The sequence below is a fragment of the Tubulanus polymorphus genome, chromosome 7, assembly GCF_964204645.1.
Source record: "Tubulanus polymorphus chromosome 7, tnTubPoly1.2, whole genome shotgun sequence".
In the NCBI taxonomy this organism is placed as follows: Eukaryota; Metazoa; Nemertea; class Palaeonemertea; order Tubulaniformes; family Tubulanidae; genus Tubulanus; species Tubulanus polymorphus.
Genome location: NC_134031.1, coordinates 12,600,610 through 12,617,487, shown reverse-complemented (window position 1 = coordinate 12,617,487; position 16,878 = coordinate 12,600,610). Strand labels below are relative to the sequence as shown.

At 34.9% G+C, this 16,878-nt stretch overlaps 1 long non-coding RNA gene across 1 annotated transcript; it reads right to left on the bottom strand.

The window, feature by feature from the left end:
* Positions 1–1,124: 1,124 nt before the first annotated feature.
* LOC141909350 (uncharacterized) lies at positions 1,125–5,381 on the bottom strand. The gene is made up of 3 exons (XR_012619700.1): positions 5,323–5,381; positions 3,155–3,256; positions 1,125–3,041 (listed from the first exon to the last, which is right to left on the bottom strand). It is a non-coding gene; the product is annotated as an uncharacterized LOC141909350 (long non-coding RNA).
* Positions 5,382–16,878: the final 11,497 nt, after the last annotated feature.

Below are 16,878 nucleotides of genomic sequence, written 5' to 3'. Positions count from 1 at the left end.
GTCAGTTAATTTCTTTTTCTTAGCTTTTTTTAATTCTGAAGATCTTTTACCTAATTCTCTTGCCCATTTAATTTGTTTATCGGATCTAGCCTTTTTCTTAACTCCATCACTCATTTATTTTAGTTAATTTTTGTTCTGATTCATTTTCTGTTTCGATGTTTTGTTGTAGTACATCTGTTTCGTTCTTACCTGATTTATATTCCATAGGTTTGATGTTCGAAAATGTTATGACACCAGTAGAAATCAATGTCATAACCGATCCTAATTGAAATGAAGCATAACCAACCCATTTTTGTAATTCAGTCATAACTAAATAGTCATTTTTCAAATCATTATATAATTTATTTTCATCATCAATTGGTATTAACTGGTTACATAATTTTGAATAACATTTGACAATACCATCTGAAATAGAATCATTTATTTTAGATAATCTTGCCTCTTCATAAATCTTAAAATATTTTATTACTTTATCTGGTTTCATAGAGTCTAGTTCTTGAAAAGTTATTATTTTTCCTAAGAAGTCCTTAGATTTCCCTCCAGCAATTAATAATTCAAGATGATGCTTACAATATAAATAGTATTCATAATCTATATTGTTATTAACTTGAATAGAATTAGAAACAACTGTATCTTTATTATCACTAATACCCAAATCATCTAATGTCTTTTCAATATCAATACTATTCTTACTCGATTTCTTTGACATTTATATTAGAGGAAAAAAGCAAAAAAAAATATTATAAGTATTCTTCAAATGATACTAGTATCTCTTTAGGTTAATACTAAATTGACTAGGTTAGTTAAAGTTAAAGAATTTCTATTCAAATCTATTCAAAATCTATTCAATCTAATGTCAATTAGAATTACCAAACGAAAATATTAAAAATATAATAGAATTCACTAGCTAGTTGAAGTTATTGTTTTTTTATTATATTTTATTTAAATTAGGATTTAATATCTCACTACTATTGTCTATCTATTAGGAGCAGTAACTATAACTGTCCAGATAAGTCATTTCGGATCCTCGATAATAAATCCTCAACTGAAAATAAATTCAAAGAAACGACTGGTGGAAATATTATTTCATAAACAGATATATTTATTATACACATTTTAGCGATCGATAATAGAACAATGGAGAACAATAGAAATGCGGTCCAATCGGACCGGTTATTGCGCAATACACAGTTAACAGTAAACAATACAATATTAAAACAGATATATACAATCGAGATCTAAGACCTTCAGTATTATAATTTATAATTTTGTCCAGAATTCTTTAATTACTGGATTGTTTCCAATCATTTCTTCAATTTCTGGTAAATGTCTTACTACTTCACTAAATGCTAATCCTAATATTTTGAATTTTTCATATTTTATTAATCTATGTATGTGAATGTTGATTTCTAACTACCAACGTGGCGCACGTTCGACCAAACTAATTATTTCTGCACAGATGTTCTTTGTGATGAAGTTAATTAATTCTTTAGAATTGAAAACAAGATATATTTGGCAACATATGTTTTAGTAGTAAGCAAAAGCAATGTATTATATACATACAAAGCTCAAATAGAATTACCAGCTTTCTAACCACTAATCAAAACCTCAGAATGCGGTTGATTCTGTGAAATACTATTCCATAATTCAACAAATGTCTTTGCTTTATCCAGTTGATCTAAATATAATTTCATATCTAGTTTATTAGATTTAATTATGTTTTCCTTCTTTTCTAAAGGCCTTAAATGTTTCCAACTCCAAATAAGTTTTTTATTGTATTCATCATTCATGTCAAATTTAGAAATCGGCAACACATGATCAATATGAAAGTATTCACCATAATTATCTATATTCATTTTATCGTCGAATTGATATATTATCCATGATTTGAGAAATTCATCTGAACAACCCAATAGATTAGATAGTGTTTCTGAATATGTTTCTTTGTTAAATAATTGTGTTAATCTAGACCGTAAACATTGTTTCAATCTAAAATTAAGATCTGTTTGATATCTTTCTCTCATATATTCTGTCATATAATCATTATAAGATTCTCTATTATCTTCTCGATATTGTTTGGTATATAGTTTAATGCAAGTTTTACAGTAATATTGAAAACCATCTTTGCTAATCTTACGCTTACTAAATTCTGTTAATGATTTATCTAATTCACATTTAGAACACTTCTTGTAATATATGTTTATAACACCAGTGTTATTTGTAATATTGATAATTTGTGGTTGTTCTGGTTCCATTTATTATACGTATTTTTTTACTAAATTGGTTAATAATTTATAATCCTCTTCCATTTCTTCGACCAACATCATCCTTTTTCATTCCTCGCTGCTTTTGATAAGTTGTTTCGATTCCTTGATATCTAAATAATACCACTGGGTAAAACCGCTCTTATAGGAGCACTTTTGCTTAATGCGCATGCGTTAATCATAATTATATATTCATTCTGTGAAATAGAAACAACTGAACATAGAAAATTCAAACGCATGTGCACTAAGCAAAACCGCTCTTATAGGAGCGCTTTTGATCAATGCGCATGCGCTAATCATAATTATATTTACATAATGAATATATAATTATGTAAATAGAAACGACCGACATAAAATATCTAAACGTGTTCGCATTAGGCAAAACCGCTCTTATAGGAGCGCTTTTGCTTAATGCGCATGCCCTAATCATAATTATATATTCATTCTGAATAGAAACGACCGAACATAAAAATTCATCAATCAGATTTACACAATACATTATACAAGTTGTTCAGTCATTTCTTCTAATACATCATTTGATTTCTATAAATATAATTTATAATTACAAACATTTTTTCAATTGCTGGTAAATATTTAACTACATCAACAAATGTTAAACTTAATCATTGGAGTCTCAATGTTTTTGAAATTCTTATATTTCTTCTTCGATCTTTTGGTGATTCTATTGATTCGATATCCATTGCTGTTGATTCCTCAGTCAGAAAGAGTATCTTGAGTTTCTCTATCACTTCTTGATGTATATGACTTTTTATTAATCTAAAAGATAATTGCGGTAACTCTAGCTATCTAAAAGATATACTAAATACACTTAAATATATCTAAAGGTTTCATATTTAATAACCCCAATAACTACAAAAAACAGTACTTACATTTAGATTTAGAATTGTAAACTATAAACTCCTAATTTCGTTTCGAAAGATAGAATATCCTGAGCACAATATTACAGCGTATATCCATTTCCGGGGCGATTTCTAGAATGACACGTTGTTGATTATGACACGTCATCTAGTTCCGGTTCTAGAGTGTTCTCTCTCTACACATTTGTAATAATGATTCATAATATCTCGTCGTCATAGTAACAACTGTAACGGCTGTGAATTTATAGATTTATTCCATAGCTCTATACATTGAATGTATATAGGTTAAAATAGAATCATGTTCTAGTATAAACATCTAGAACAAACGTGTTGAGACTTGTAAATTATGAGATTTGTGATTTGCTACGTTCGCCGTATACACAACGCGTTGAAGTTGAAAAAAAAATCAATAATAAAGGCATTTAGATCAATGAAATTAATTAACTCTTTACAATTGAAATATAAGCTGGTAACATATGTTTACTAGAGCTAATACAACCAACTATATAGCTGAGTATTATCAGGCGTTTATAACGATTCAACATATTTTTCACTATATGTTGAGTTCCTTAATTCGATAAATGTCTTTGCTTTAACCAACTGGACTAAAAACAAATGTGTTCTAGTTTTATTGTGTCTTGCTTTTTGAGACTTATCTATATCGATATTACATGTTGGGCAGTAGTACTTATTTGCTTCCATTTTAATACTATATTTTTTATTAAAATTGATTTTAGAAGTTCAATGATTTAAATGTTATTCATATATATATGAATATTTTAAGAGTAATAGGGGTAATGGGCTTTCATATCAAAGGTCGAAAGGTTGAGGTTGATAAATTTTCCAAATGTTAAAATAATAATAATTTCTACTTGAATTAGGAGTGTACGCGACTAATTCAAGTAGAAATTGTTGTTATTTTAACATTTTGGAAAATTTCTCGGGCTCGACCTTTCGACCTTTGGTATGAAAGCCCATTACCCCTATTACTGGTGGCTCATTTTAAGATGGGTTGAAACAAAAATAAAAGGGTGGTTTTCCCTCTGAAACCTGTTGTTGCGGGGAATACCTGCATGATGAGTCTTGTTTAAAAAAATAAATAAATAGGAAATTGAATAATTGGTCGTCAGGTTCCGTTTTAGAAAAGGAATGATGCCAATACAAATATCAACAAATTCAAGTCTTGGAATTACTCGTATGATGGCACTAGTCAGAACCGGAAATTGGAACCTAAATCCACCTTGTTTTGTTGATTTGCAATAAAGATCTCTCGCTTCAAGTTTTTAATGAGCATTTTTTTTCACTAAATTTGTGATTTTTGGAAAATTTTTGACAGTTGAAGTAACGTTTTGTCCAATCTAACAGATTTCCAGGATATCATACTTAAAGGATTAAACGTGATGATGTATGTACGTAAAATACACTTACTAAAAAGGAAGTGCATATTTAACCTGGATCCGGTCACCGACTTCTGAACGCTATTTTGCCAAATCCATTTATTATGTAACAATTAAATCATTTTATTGGGTTTAGGGTAAGGGTTTGGATAGGGTTAGTGTCAAGAGGGTGAGAAGAGGGTCCACAGGGTTCGATTTCACAAGTAGGGATAGGGTTAGGGTTAGGTGAGGCTAAATGTAGCTAAAACATTCGGATGGTTTTCAATGAGCTCTGTGATCTAATAGGAAGACGCTAGGCTAGTAATTCACTGGTCCGGGTAAACTCTGTTCTCCACACTTCCTTCCAATTATCTAAGCCGCGCACCTCTTTGCGCATGTGCGTAGTAAATCAGCCAATTTAGAGACAATATTTGGTAAAATAGCGTTCAGAAGTCAGTGACCAGATCCAGTAAAATAACTACTGCCTACTAAAAAATTGAGAGGCCAGATTTTTATTGCAAATAAACTAGAACATGGCAGATTTAGGTACCAATATCCAGTTCTAACTAGCGCCATCAGTCGAGAAATTCAAGAACCTGACATTGTCGATTTCCCCAATAATTAGGCAGGCACAATTAGGCCTATGGGCCTAGGTAGATTGAATATACAAACAGTAGACTTAAGCTTGAATCAGATCCAGAAAGCAGGATACATTTTTACACTCCCAAATGGTCTGACATGAGTGGGCGGAGTGTACTGTAATTTATGTATAATAGGCCTTCAATTTGAAATTAGCTGACATACGATTTCAATTAAGATATTTCTGTGTTCATTAAAATTGGCAGTCCCTTCTTATAGTATTTATTCACATTCACGAAAACCTGATGACTTGTTCGCATTCAGCAGAATCGGGTGGCTTAATCATAAGTCACAGGGTCAGGGAGATGGAGTGCTCCCTGCTCTCGCACACAGACACACACACACTAATGCAGTTCAAATCCCATTATTCAATATTTAAGCTGCTGTCTATATAGGCCTAAATATTTTCTACCCATACCACAAACACTATTATTAAATCATACGCATTGGGTCAACCTTAACACCTAATGTCTATTTATTAATGGATGAGACCTGTTTTTCTGGGATATTTTGCTTACTTTTTGGGATACATACCTCATTTATGTCTTAACAGAATGCCAAAAATCGCGGACAACAACTGAATATCCGATATATTTCCAGTTCTGTACCAATGGGGTACCCGCAGTGCTACTGTGGCAATCGAGGATTCCACGTATGGCAGGCGAGGATCCGCCAGGTGTCGCTAGTAGATAGTTGGTCGTCCACGTTCGATTTCGTCTACATTTCAATTAAACCTAAATGAACTTTTCTCTTAAATGAATGAATCATTTTTGGAAACTTTACCGATATCCGATTAGAAGAATGAAAGTATTGTATATTGGTAGGTGCTGTGATAGTATATGGATTGAGGAGTTCAAAAATCCAGTTCAAATGTCATTGAAAATGAACTAATTTTGACAACGAACGACCTACTGCTTGTCGCGCCATCTGGTGGTATAGCTGGTTTCGCGGGTACCCCATTAGATGAGTTGGTTAAAAGACTCCTTAAGTCCAATTGAATGCGAGAGAAAATCCTCCATTTTGTGAAATTTCTTGAATTTTTACATTGTCACCATGCCTACGAAATGAAGTTATTTTTCTTGTGGGGTCTCAACAACTAAATCAGGGTGGCGTAGGCATGGTAACAATGTTCAAATCCAAGAAATTTGACAAAATGGAGGATTTTCTCTCTCATTCAATTGGACTTAAGGAGTCTTTTTGCCAATCCATCTAATTGGTACAGAACTGGAAATATATCGGATATTCAGTTGTTGTCCGCGATTTTTGGCATTCTGTTAAGACATAAATGAGGTATGTACCCCAAAAAGTAAGCAAAATATCCCAGAAAAACAGGTCTCATCAATTAATAAATAGACATTAGCCCAAATTTGGCCTTTTAAAAGCTACTTCTATGTGTAAGTCATGCGGGATTCGATATCGATCTCACACCAACCAGACCCGACTGCTACCACAACGCGCGGATCAAGACGAATTCCGGTCGGCTTTTAATACCAGTCGTCAGATTACGTGGAAAAATACATCATATTAGGCCTAACCGTTATATATACATACCTCTCTGAAGATTGGTCACAGAAACACACAACAAAGTCGTAAAAATGCAAGTAACGTAGAGTGGCGTCGCACGTTGTAAATAAAGAAAATGGCGTCCGAGCTAAATTGACGCATGCGCACGAAATCTGAAAACATTGAATGGATGTCGTAGGTCGAACCCCGATTTATAAATCCGAATCCGTGATTTATTTTGAAGCTCAAGGTCGTCGGGTAATTTGCAGGCTTTTCACGATGTACATTTATCAATGGATGATGATTCTTGCGACATTCTTATTTCCTGTTTAGACCAAATAATTACGCGGGATTAATTCATAATCAATTATAATACGCAAATTGGAAATGGTCAGGCGCTGAGTTATATTTCTTTCATAATTGAAAATTAGGTTTATAAGCTGCTAGTAGTCGAATCTGAGAGGAGTTACATTTTATGAAAAATTTTTGGCTGGAAAGGGGAAAATTAATAATAATAATAATAATAATAATAATAATAATAATAATCAACAGAATTACAAGAGGGTTTCTGCGAAAGCAGCAGAAACCCTAAATATAGCTGCAAAGCAGCGATAACGGTTTTCTGCACAGTCTTAGAATCCTGTTCAACGGTGGATTTCAACAAAGCATTTGATAAGGCTCAACATCAGCCATCACTGAACAGGCTATTAGGAAACAGTATCAATGATAGGTCGCCCAAATGGCTCAGCAGTTATTTCTGAACGGAAACTTGTAACCGAAATCAACGGAACGCCTCATCTTGGAATGAGACGGTCTAACTAGTGGAGTCACGCAAGGTATCCTAAGTCGTCTTCTGTTTAATGTCCTGACAAATGACATACACAGTAATCCAAAATATACCAGACCGAGTAAATTTCCAAAACAACCTTAACACACTGTTCGACCAAAAAACTTAATGTTCCGACAAAACCACGGGCGACAAAACCAAAATTATGAATTGTCGCAGGTGACAAAACCAAAATATTGAATTGTCACGGGCGACAAAACAAAGATAATGAATTGTCACGGGCGATAAAACCAAAATAATGAATTGTCGCGGGCGATAAAACCATAATATTGAATTGTCGCGGGCGTTAAAACCAAAATATTGAATTGTCGCGGGCGATAAAACCAAAATAATGAATTGTCGTGGAGGACAAAAACAAAATATAGCTGCAAAGCAGCGATAACGGGTTTTCTGCACAGTCTTAGAATCCTGTTCAACGGTGGATTTCGACGAAGCATTTGATAAGGCACAACATCAGCCATTACTAAACAGGCTATTAGGAAACAGTGTCAATGATAAGTCGCCCAAATGGCTCAGCAGTTATCTCTGAACGAAAACTTGTAGCCGAAATCAACGGAACGCCTCATCTTGGAATAAGTCGGTCAAACTAGTAGAGTCACGCAAGGTAGTATCCTAAGTTGTCTTCTGTTTAATGTCCTGACAAATGACATACACAGTAATCCAACATATACCAGACCGAGTAAATTTCCAAATCGACCTTAACACGCTGTTCGACCAAAAAACTTAATGTTCCAACAAGAAAGTCTTGTTCGAATGAAAATAATTCTGTTTGATCGAACAATACGCTTTTTGCTTGAACCAAAACTTTTCTTCATTCTGACAAAAAATGTGTTCGAATAAAAAGCTATGTTATTGTTGAAATGAAAAATTTTTAGTCCCGGCAAAAAAATTTGGTTGAGCGAAAATAATTTTTTCGAACGAATGTTTGAATGAAAACAATTCTGTTCGATTGAACGAAATACTTAATACTTTCGGTTCGGAGAAAAAACTTTTTTCAATATACTTGTTCGAACGAAAAACTTAATGTTCTGACAAGAAAATTCTGTTCAAATTAAAACGATTCTGTTCAATTAAACGATTGTTCGAACGAAATACCTTTCGTTTGGACAAAAAAAAGTTTGTTCAACTTTGTTCTAACGATTTTTTCAAATTGGTTCAATCGTATAGATTATTATTGGTTCGAACGAAATAAATTTTGTTCCGACGAAAGAATTTTCAAGCGAAAGGTCTTTTGAACGAAAAAAAAGATATTTCTGGTGCTCCGCAGTAACTTAAAGCCGGACGTAGGTTGGTCTTGTGACACGATACGATCCTCGCGTTGCATCGCAAGTTTCGGTGCAAGTCGGTTGCAATACGATTGTGTGCGACTAGTTTCTGCCAGTCGCAAGAGCGAGTCGGTTGGTTGTGACAGTTGTGTCGCGTCGCAGAAAGTAGTACACGTATGACTCCATGTGACTGGCGTTGCTGAAAGATGAGGACGCCAGTGATATGACGACTCTACGGAAGCGATAAAGAGCCTCGAGTTGTCGCGTTCAAACTCGACAAGTCACCACATTTATGTCAATATATCGCATCAAGTCGACATAAATATGTCGACATATCGTGACGTTTTCACGACAAATTTTGCTTTTTTGCCCATTTTCCACGGGACAAGCCGTCATTTGAAGACATTTCTAAATGTAAGATGAGGACACCAATGATATGACGACTGAGTTTCAAGTCGTCATGAATATGTCGAGGCCCTTTATCGCTTCCGTACGACTGAGTTTCAAGTCGTCAAAACGTCACGATATGTCGACATATTTATGTCGACTTGATGCGATATATCGACATAAATATGGCGACTTGTCGAGTTGGAACGCGACAACTCGAGGCCCTTTATCGCTTCCGTAGATCTTTCATTAAGTAGGATCACTTGAATGATCGCTTTAATATCACTTTAAAAAAAAAAGAATCTGCCAAAATGACCTTAATATTCGACACTATATCGAGATGTCGCGTTCCAACTCGACCAAGTCGCTATATTTATGTCGACATACCGTGATATATCGCATCAAGTCGACATGAATATGTCGATATATCGTGACGTTTTGACGACATATTCCGTTTTCGCAACCATTTTCCTCGCGACAAGTCGACATATTCATGACGACTTGAAACTCAGTCGTCATATTACTGGCGTCCTCATCTTACATTTAGACATGTCTTCAAATGCTGGCTTGTCCCGTGGAAAATGAGCAAAAAGCGAAATTTGTCGTGAAAACGTCACGATATGTAGACATATTCATGTGGACTTGACGCGATATATCGACATAAATATGGCGACTTGTCGAGTTTGAACGCGACAACTCGAGGCCCTTTATCGCTTCCGTACTATATCAGATTAATCGACTTCAAATAGGCGAAAGCATAAGTCTTTATTACGTAATTAATTGGCCTAATTATTCAAAAGCTAATAAAGTGGGCGACAAAACCAAAAAAATTAATTGTCGCGGGCGATAAAACCAAATTAATCAATTGTCGCTGTCGATAGAACCAAAACATTGAATTGTTGGGGGCGACAAAACCAAACTAATGAATTGTCGCGGGCGATAAAACCAAAATAATCAATTGTCGCGGGCGATAAAACCAAAATAATGAATTGTCGCTGGCGATAAAACCAAAATATTGAGTTGTCGCAGGGGATAAAACCAAAATATTGAATTGTCGCGTGGGACAAAACCAAAATATTGAATTGACGCGGGCGACAAAACCAAAATAATGAATTGTCGCGGACGATAAAACCAAAATAATGAATTGTCGCGGACGATAAAACCAAAATAATAAATTGTCGCTGGCGATAAAACCGCGACAAAAAAAAATTGTCGCGGGTGATAAAACCAAAATAATGAATTGTCGCGTGCGACAAAATCAAAATAATGAATTGTCGCTGGCGATAAAACCAAAATATTGAATTGTTCGTGGGCGACAAAACCAAAATATTGATTTGTCGCGGGTGACAAAACCAAATTAATGAATTGTCGCGAATAAGTTATAATAAGATTAATTAATCGATGCATGAAAAACAATTAAATCACAAGGTGACTCAATCCCGTCTTTCAACCAATCTGCGCGATACCAATTAATTAAATCATTAAACGCATTGGGTTCCTAATATTTGAAATCATGTGATACAATAGTTGTTCTTTAGACTTGGCCACTTTCATTTTAGAAAACCGCGTACTAGACCAGTGGTCACCGAGGCATTAACCATTCCTTCAAGTTTTTAAAATTCGATGGTAACGTGGATTCTTCGCCTCTAAAAACTGTTTCGTTTATAGTTTTCTTTATATGAAAAGTGTTCATAGGAATTTGAAATTTGGAGTGATATCAGTCACAGCTCTAACCCTTTTTCATTGTCAGTTCTTTTTTGGAATTCAAGTAGATTAGTGAAAATATCAATGATGAAGTTCACTTATTATATCAAGTACCGTTTTTACCGGTACTCGAAAAACGCCTAATGAAAAACACCGAATCGGAAAACGCATATCTTCGGGTATAAACTGTGATATCCTTCAGTATGCAGGGACGGATCCAGACCGTATTAGCCGTATTGCCCAATACGGTCTAGAATTTTTAAGTGCCCTTCGAAATTTCACCGGCAATATTTTTGACGGCATTATTTCAGCAACCGCTAATTTCGTGTCCGTAATCCGGGCATAATTATAAAATTAATCGGTATATACTGCTACCAAGAAAGTGAGGAGAGATAATCATATTTGTAAAGCCTTTAATCATGATAAATTAAAAAGGGCACTTTCCTTTTGCAAGGGGCACTCATGCTTTAGATGAGGGCACCTTGTCCTTCCTTGCCTTTTCAGGGAGGGCTAAAGGGGCACTCGTACTTTAGAAGAGGGCACTATACGCGGAAAATGTTGAAGAAAAGGGCATTTTTTTGCCTAATTTTTAAAATTTTAGGGGCACTTTTGGTTTGGAAGATGGCACACGACATAAGGATAAATGTGAAGACGAGGCAATTTTTGCCGATTGTTAACAATGAAGGGGCACTTAGCCGTATTCTGTATAATTGTTAAGGGGCACTTTTAAAGATTATAGGGGCACTAGGCGAAGTTGGCGACAACCATTCATGGGTTCGCCAGCTTCATTTTTTATCCGCATGTCTTGAAATCTTGTCTCGAATTCGTTTATTCTGGATTGCTCTGCTAGCCTCTAGAAGCCCTCTAAAATCCTTTAAATGGTACCATATTTTCAAAATATTTCAGACCCCCCTCTAAGGAATTCGCGCCTTCGGCGCTCGCATTGACCTGGATACTGGGTGTGCCCTAAGATCAGAAAAGTGCCCTTAAATTTCCTTCCAATACTGTCTACTGGATCCGCCCCTGGTATGTTATGAACATCTTTAAAAATTTGTGTTCTAGTATAATACCCGAAGGTTTAACTATCGGACACATAAAATATTCGCCATAATCAAAGTTTTTAAGAAAATCTTTCTTCGAGAAAGAAAGATCTTTAAAAGAACGATTGGCGTCAATCTAATCCATTATGGACTGTTGTGAGTTTATTGAATAATCCACCTGAGAAATTTAAAGATTTCGAAGCGAAATTTATTCATATAAATCAAAAATGCATGAATAACTTGACGTTATTTGCGGGTCTCATGAAACACTTTCGTGCGCTCATTTTAAATCTAAAATAGCATAAATACATGCGTGTTTCGTTATAAACAAGGTTAAATTCCAAACGCACATGAAATATGGAGCCTGTATCACACGATATACACATCTTGAATTTTCTCTAACTACGTAGGCCCTTTCCAAATGGCAATTGTTCAGTTAACGGCCGACATTCAGAGGCACCTAAAAAACCGGTTGTATAGCACTTGAGATTTTCAGTGTAGGGCACATCTCACATCGACTCGGCTCGCGGTCGGTGGTTTAATGGGAACACATCTGGTTGTTACTAGTTTAACAGTTGACGAATTCAGAAAACTTTTTTCAAATGTCTTTGATAACTTTTTAAACATAGTATTCTTCTTAACTATATTTCGCTGATTCCATAGATATTTTTTCATGAAAATTGCTCCATCGATAACGGATTTAAACATACATGTAAAATGATTATTTTCAAAATATTCAATTTTCTCCGATTTTGAAGAAATTCTGACACAATATCATCTCCATTCGACACATGATTTTACTTCGGCGCCTTTGAAGGGAGTGTCACTTGTTGTTGAGTTCATATTTAGTCAAACAAGAAGATATGCCTGATTCCTTTTTAGAATTTAGATTTCGACGGATATCATCAAATTACTAGAAAGGGACAGCAGCTTTCGGTCATCCGCAAAAAAATACCTAAAATGCTCTCCTAGGGTTATGGAAAAACATGTCACGAAACATACGGAAAATCCTTTGTTTGGTAGACTGAAATTATTGAACTCTTAAATAGCAACATTCAGAGAAACAAAAACATAAGAATATATTCTCGCCCACCCTTTAAAAAAACAACGTGATTTCAATTGAAGATGACACGAAGCCTCATATCAAATGATATAAACGCATCGGAGCCTATATATTCATTCTCTTTACGAGGATGGGTCTCCACATTCATAGGATACGATACGAGATTCGTGGGTACGAATGATGAATACAACTGATAAAGCGCCAATTTCACTGATTCTTGCACATAAAGGTGTTTTAGAGTAATCTAGTTAACAGGTGTGTTTTAGGAGTGTTTTGAATTTAAATTCAAATCGGGGTTCATGACGAATATTGAGCATTCTACGGCTGGAGCAAGAAACGTGTGGGATCGTCCGCCAATGGTTTTGCCAAAGAAATAATAAGGAGCCAGTCCGTGGCGGCTATTGAAAGCGACGACCGCATGTGAATGCATTGATTGAATGACATCTCAAAAGTCAGATTATATAAAATTGAACATGATATATGGATAGGTTATTCGATATATACATACTGGTAAAAATGATGCCCAATATGTGATATAAATGTTCAATTAAAAAGTAGAAACCGAATCCATAATTCAGTCTGGTATTGTTATAACATCAAAACTCAAATTTAATCCTTTGTTAGATTGGTAGCCAGTGTAGATGAGCAAGAATAGTGGTCCCTAATTTTAATGTGGACTGTTCAACAAGTTGGAGTTTGTGTAAAGATGAATGAGTTTAAAATGGAGTGGAATTTAGATAATACTGTTTGAATGTCTATTACTCAATCTTTTCATTGATCATAAAAAATTGTGGTAAAATATTTGACTCTAGGGTTGGTTTTAGATTGTATCTCTCCACGCCAGAGGTAATCACGGATATTGGACTACACAAAATTCCTTGTGGACAGCTCAACTTTTTAAATCCCTGGAAAAGCTCGCCACGGATATATCTCAGTAATGATTAATTTTCCCACAAATTCTCCCCTTCGAAAAACCTAAACAACCAATGTACGCTTGCTCTAAGTTTGCTAATGCACTATTGTTACCTTTTCTAGCTATTTGCACTAGCTGTTTGTCGCAAATAGATTGCATCCTCTATTACAGGAGTAAAGGATACAGCTCTGGGACCAGTTTCTCAAAAGAGAGTTTAAATTAACCATCATCCAATATGATACATGACTAAATACACTGAAAGAGATCAACTATGTACACATTTCAAATTTCAAACCATGTTTTATCATTAGAAAATTACGACAAAACGTTCGATCTCTCACTAGAGATAATCTTTTTGAATTTGTACACTGAGTTTACGTATCGTATTATCGTATTTTCAATTCTCTGCTTTTGGGTCAACAAGTACAAAGTTATTTTAGCAATGAAAATTTAATTGTCATTATAAATGTTAACTATCCACTGGTAAACTTACTAACTTTTGGCAACTGAACTTAGATCGTGGAATGGTCTCAGATGGCCAGCTGATCCACTCTTTATATATACTACTAAAGAAATATACAGTATAAGACGTAAAAAGTATATGAACATATTATTTATCTTTATATCGCGATAATTCGTGTACGTATGATTGAAAAACGATATTCTATCGAATCTCATGGTACTTATGATTATTGTGTATAGAATCAATAATTAGCAACCCTCCACGGATACGAAGCAGCCTAAGTTTACATCCTACCAAAATTATCCTCGAAACTCTCAGCATTATTTCAAGGGTCGGTCTTAGAAAATATATGAAGGACGTGTTCACAGGTTAACGAGGCCAAAAATCTTCCCCTTCAAATTTTTACAAGCAAATATAATATACTTCATGCTTTTGATGCAGAAAAAAATACATGTCCACAAAATGCAAATTGTGTTTTCAAAGTAAACGATTGAGTGTGGGATTGTTTCGAATTCAAGGTTTTCCCATTAACACTCCGGTATTTTTCAATAAGATAATTCAAACTATTGTTGTGATGGCCAGTTGAATACTTCTTCATTATATTGAAAGATATGTTATACTTAATGGATCTTTTCTTAGGCCTTACAGCTTTCTCTATTGGTTAGCGTTGTGATCACTCAAAATTAACTTTAAGTTTGAATTCTTACTGATCTACTACATCTCTATAACAAAAATATATTTCATATCAGGCAATTAGCTTTGATCTGTGGTCAGTGGACAGCAGCTACGAAACATTTAAAACTACTACATTATCATTCCATCTATTCATGTATATATAATATGATATGATATCTTCTTTGTTCAGTTTAAAAGTCTTGATCGTAAAAGTTTGACAAGTCTCGCATGTTGGTACCGATACGCACGTTCACGCGAGTGAAATGTGCACGTGACAGGCTCAAATGCGCACGTTACAATTAGAAATAGAAACGTTGTACGTTCAAAACCCTACGTAAAAATCTTATGCATTTTGGCGGAATTTCAAAGTTAGATCGCTACCTAAAACAAAAATCGGACAAGACTTTTTCAAGCGACAAATTTAAATGTAAGAGCTAGTAGTACCAACGAAGGATTCACTTAACATATAAATTACTTATGGGGGTTCTGGTTAGCACTGGTAACTGGTCTGTACTGGTCAAGCATTGGTCAGTTACACAATTTTTAGATTAATGCCCACATCATATCTAGTTATTTGACACCAAACAACTTAATTGTTTGCAAACCAATAATTTACTATATGGTCAGTACTGGTCATGCATTGGTCAGTTAAAAGACCATAGTCCACGCCACATTTGATACCAAACATGATTGGATTGTGTCGTTTCGAAAATTTATCTGTTGGGCAATTTGTGGTGAGCCCTGGTTCGTTAGGTTCTTATTTTGCGGGCATTTTATCTCGAACCACCGAAAGACCGAATCACTAATTAATTCACCAGATCGTTTATTGCTGAAAATGAAGATTAGTGTTTAACTAATAGACCTTGTCTGAACAAAATGTCTCTGGTATGGGTCCTATGGAATCATGTCCTTAACTGTACACCGTACTGTATCTTTGTACTGTATCTTTTTATGTTCACTACTACCGTAATTGACTATGATGTTTTCAAGCTTGAAAACATCATAGTCAATTACGGTAGTAGTGAACATAAAAAGATACAGTACAAAGTGGTCTTAGGTACCGCTTATAGCCGAAAGTCGTTGATTTATGTGAAATTTACATACAGCGCCACCCGTTGATAGTAAAACTAACCCGAGCAATACGGGTGTTAAATAGATACGCTAGCAAACCGGCATTCTCATAATGGTATATCTTTCTCAATATTCATCTCAATATTCATATCTCATGAATTGGTCAGTGGTGGTCAGTGATGGTCAATTTATGAATTTTCATTGGCCAATCCTTTCTAACGTGGTATATAGTTCTCATATTCGAGAAGCATGAATTGGTCAGTGGTGTGGTCAGTGATGACCAATTTATGAATTCTATCTATGGCGAATCCTTTCTAGTTTGACACCATAACGCGGTATATAGTTTTCATATTCGAGAAGTTTGAATTGGTCAGTGGTGGTCAGTGATGGTCAGTTTATGAATTTGCAATGATGATTTCTCAGTAGTTTGAAAACAAACATGACTTGAAAAATTTCAGAAATTCGAAGTCAAGTGTTCAGACTCGGGGATATCTCAATTGGTCAGTTTCTGACCATCATGGTGTCACCATTGTGGTCCGTAGCTCAAATGAAACATGTGGAACTTAAGGGGCCCAAAAGCGTTAAGTCATATCCTGAGTTGATCCAAAAATGCCCTAACTGGAAAAGGCAGTCTCTCAATTGGACGAAACCAAATCGGACAGGACAATTAAAATTTTGGAAGGCCACAGGCAGTGGTCTTTCTACGAAGGCCACGCGGTGATCGATCGCATATTATTATGAAATCTTTTTTTTTTCAAGTTTTCATTGGCCTCTCTAGACTTTGGTTGAA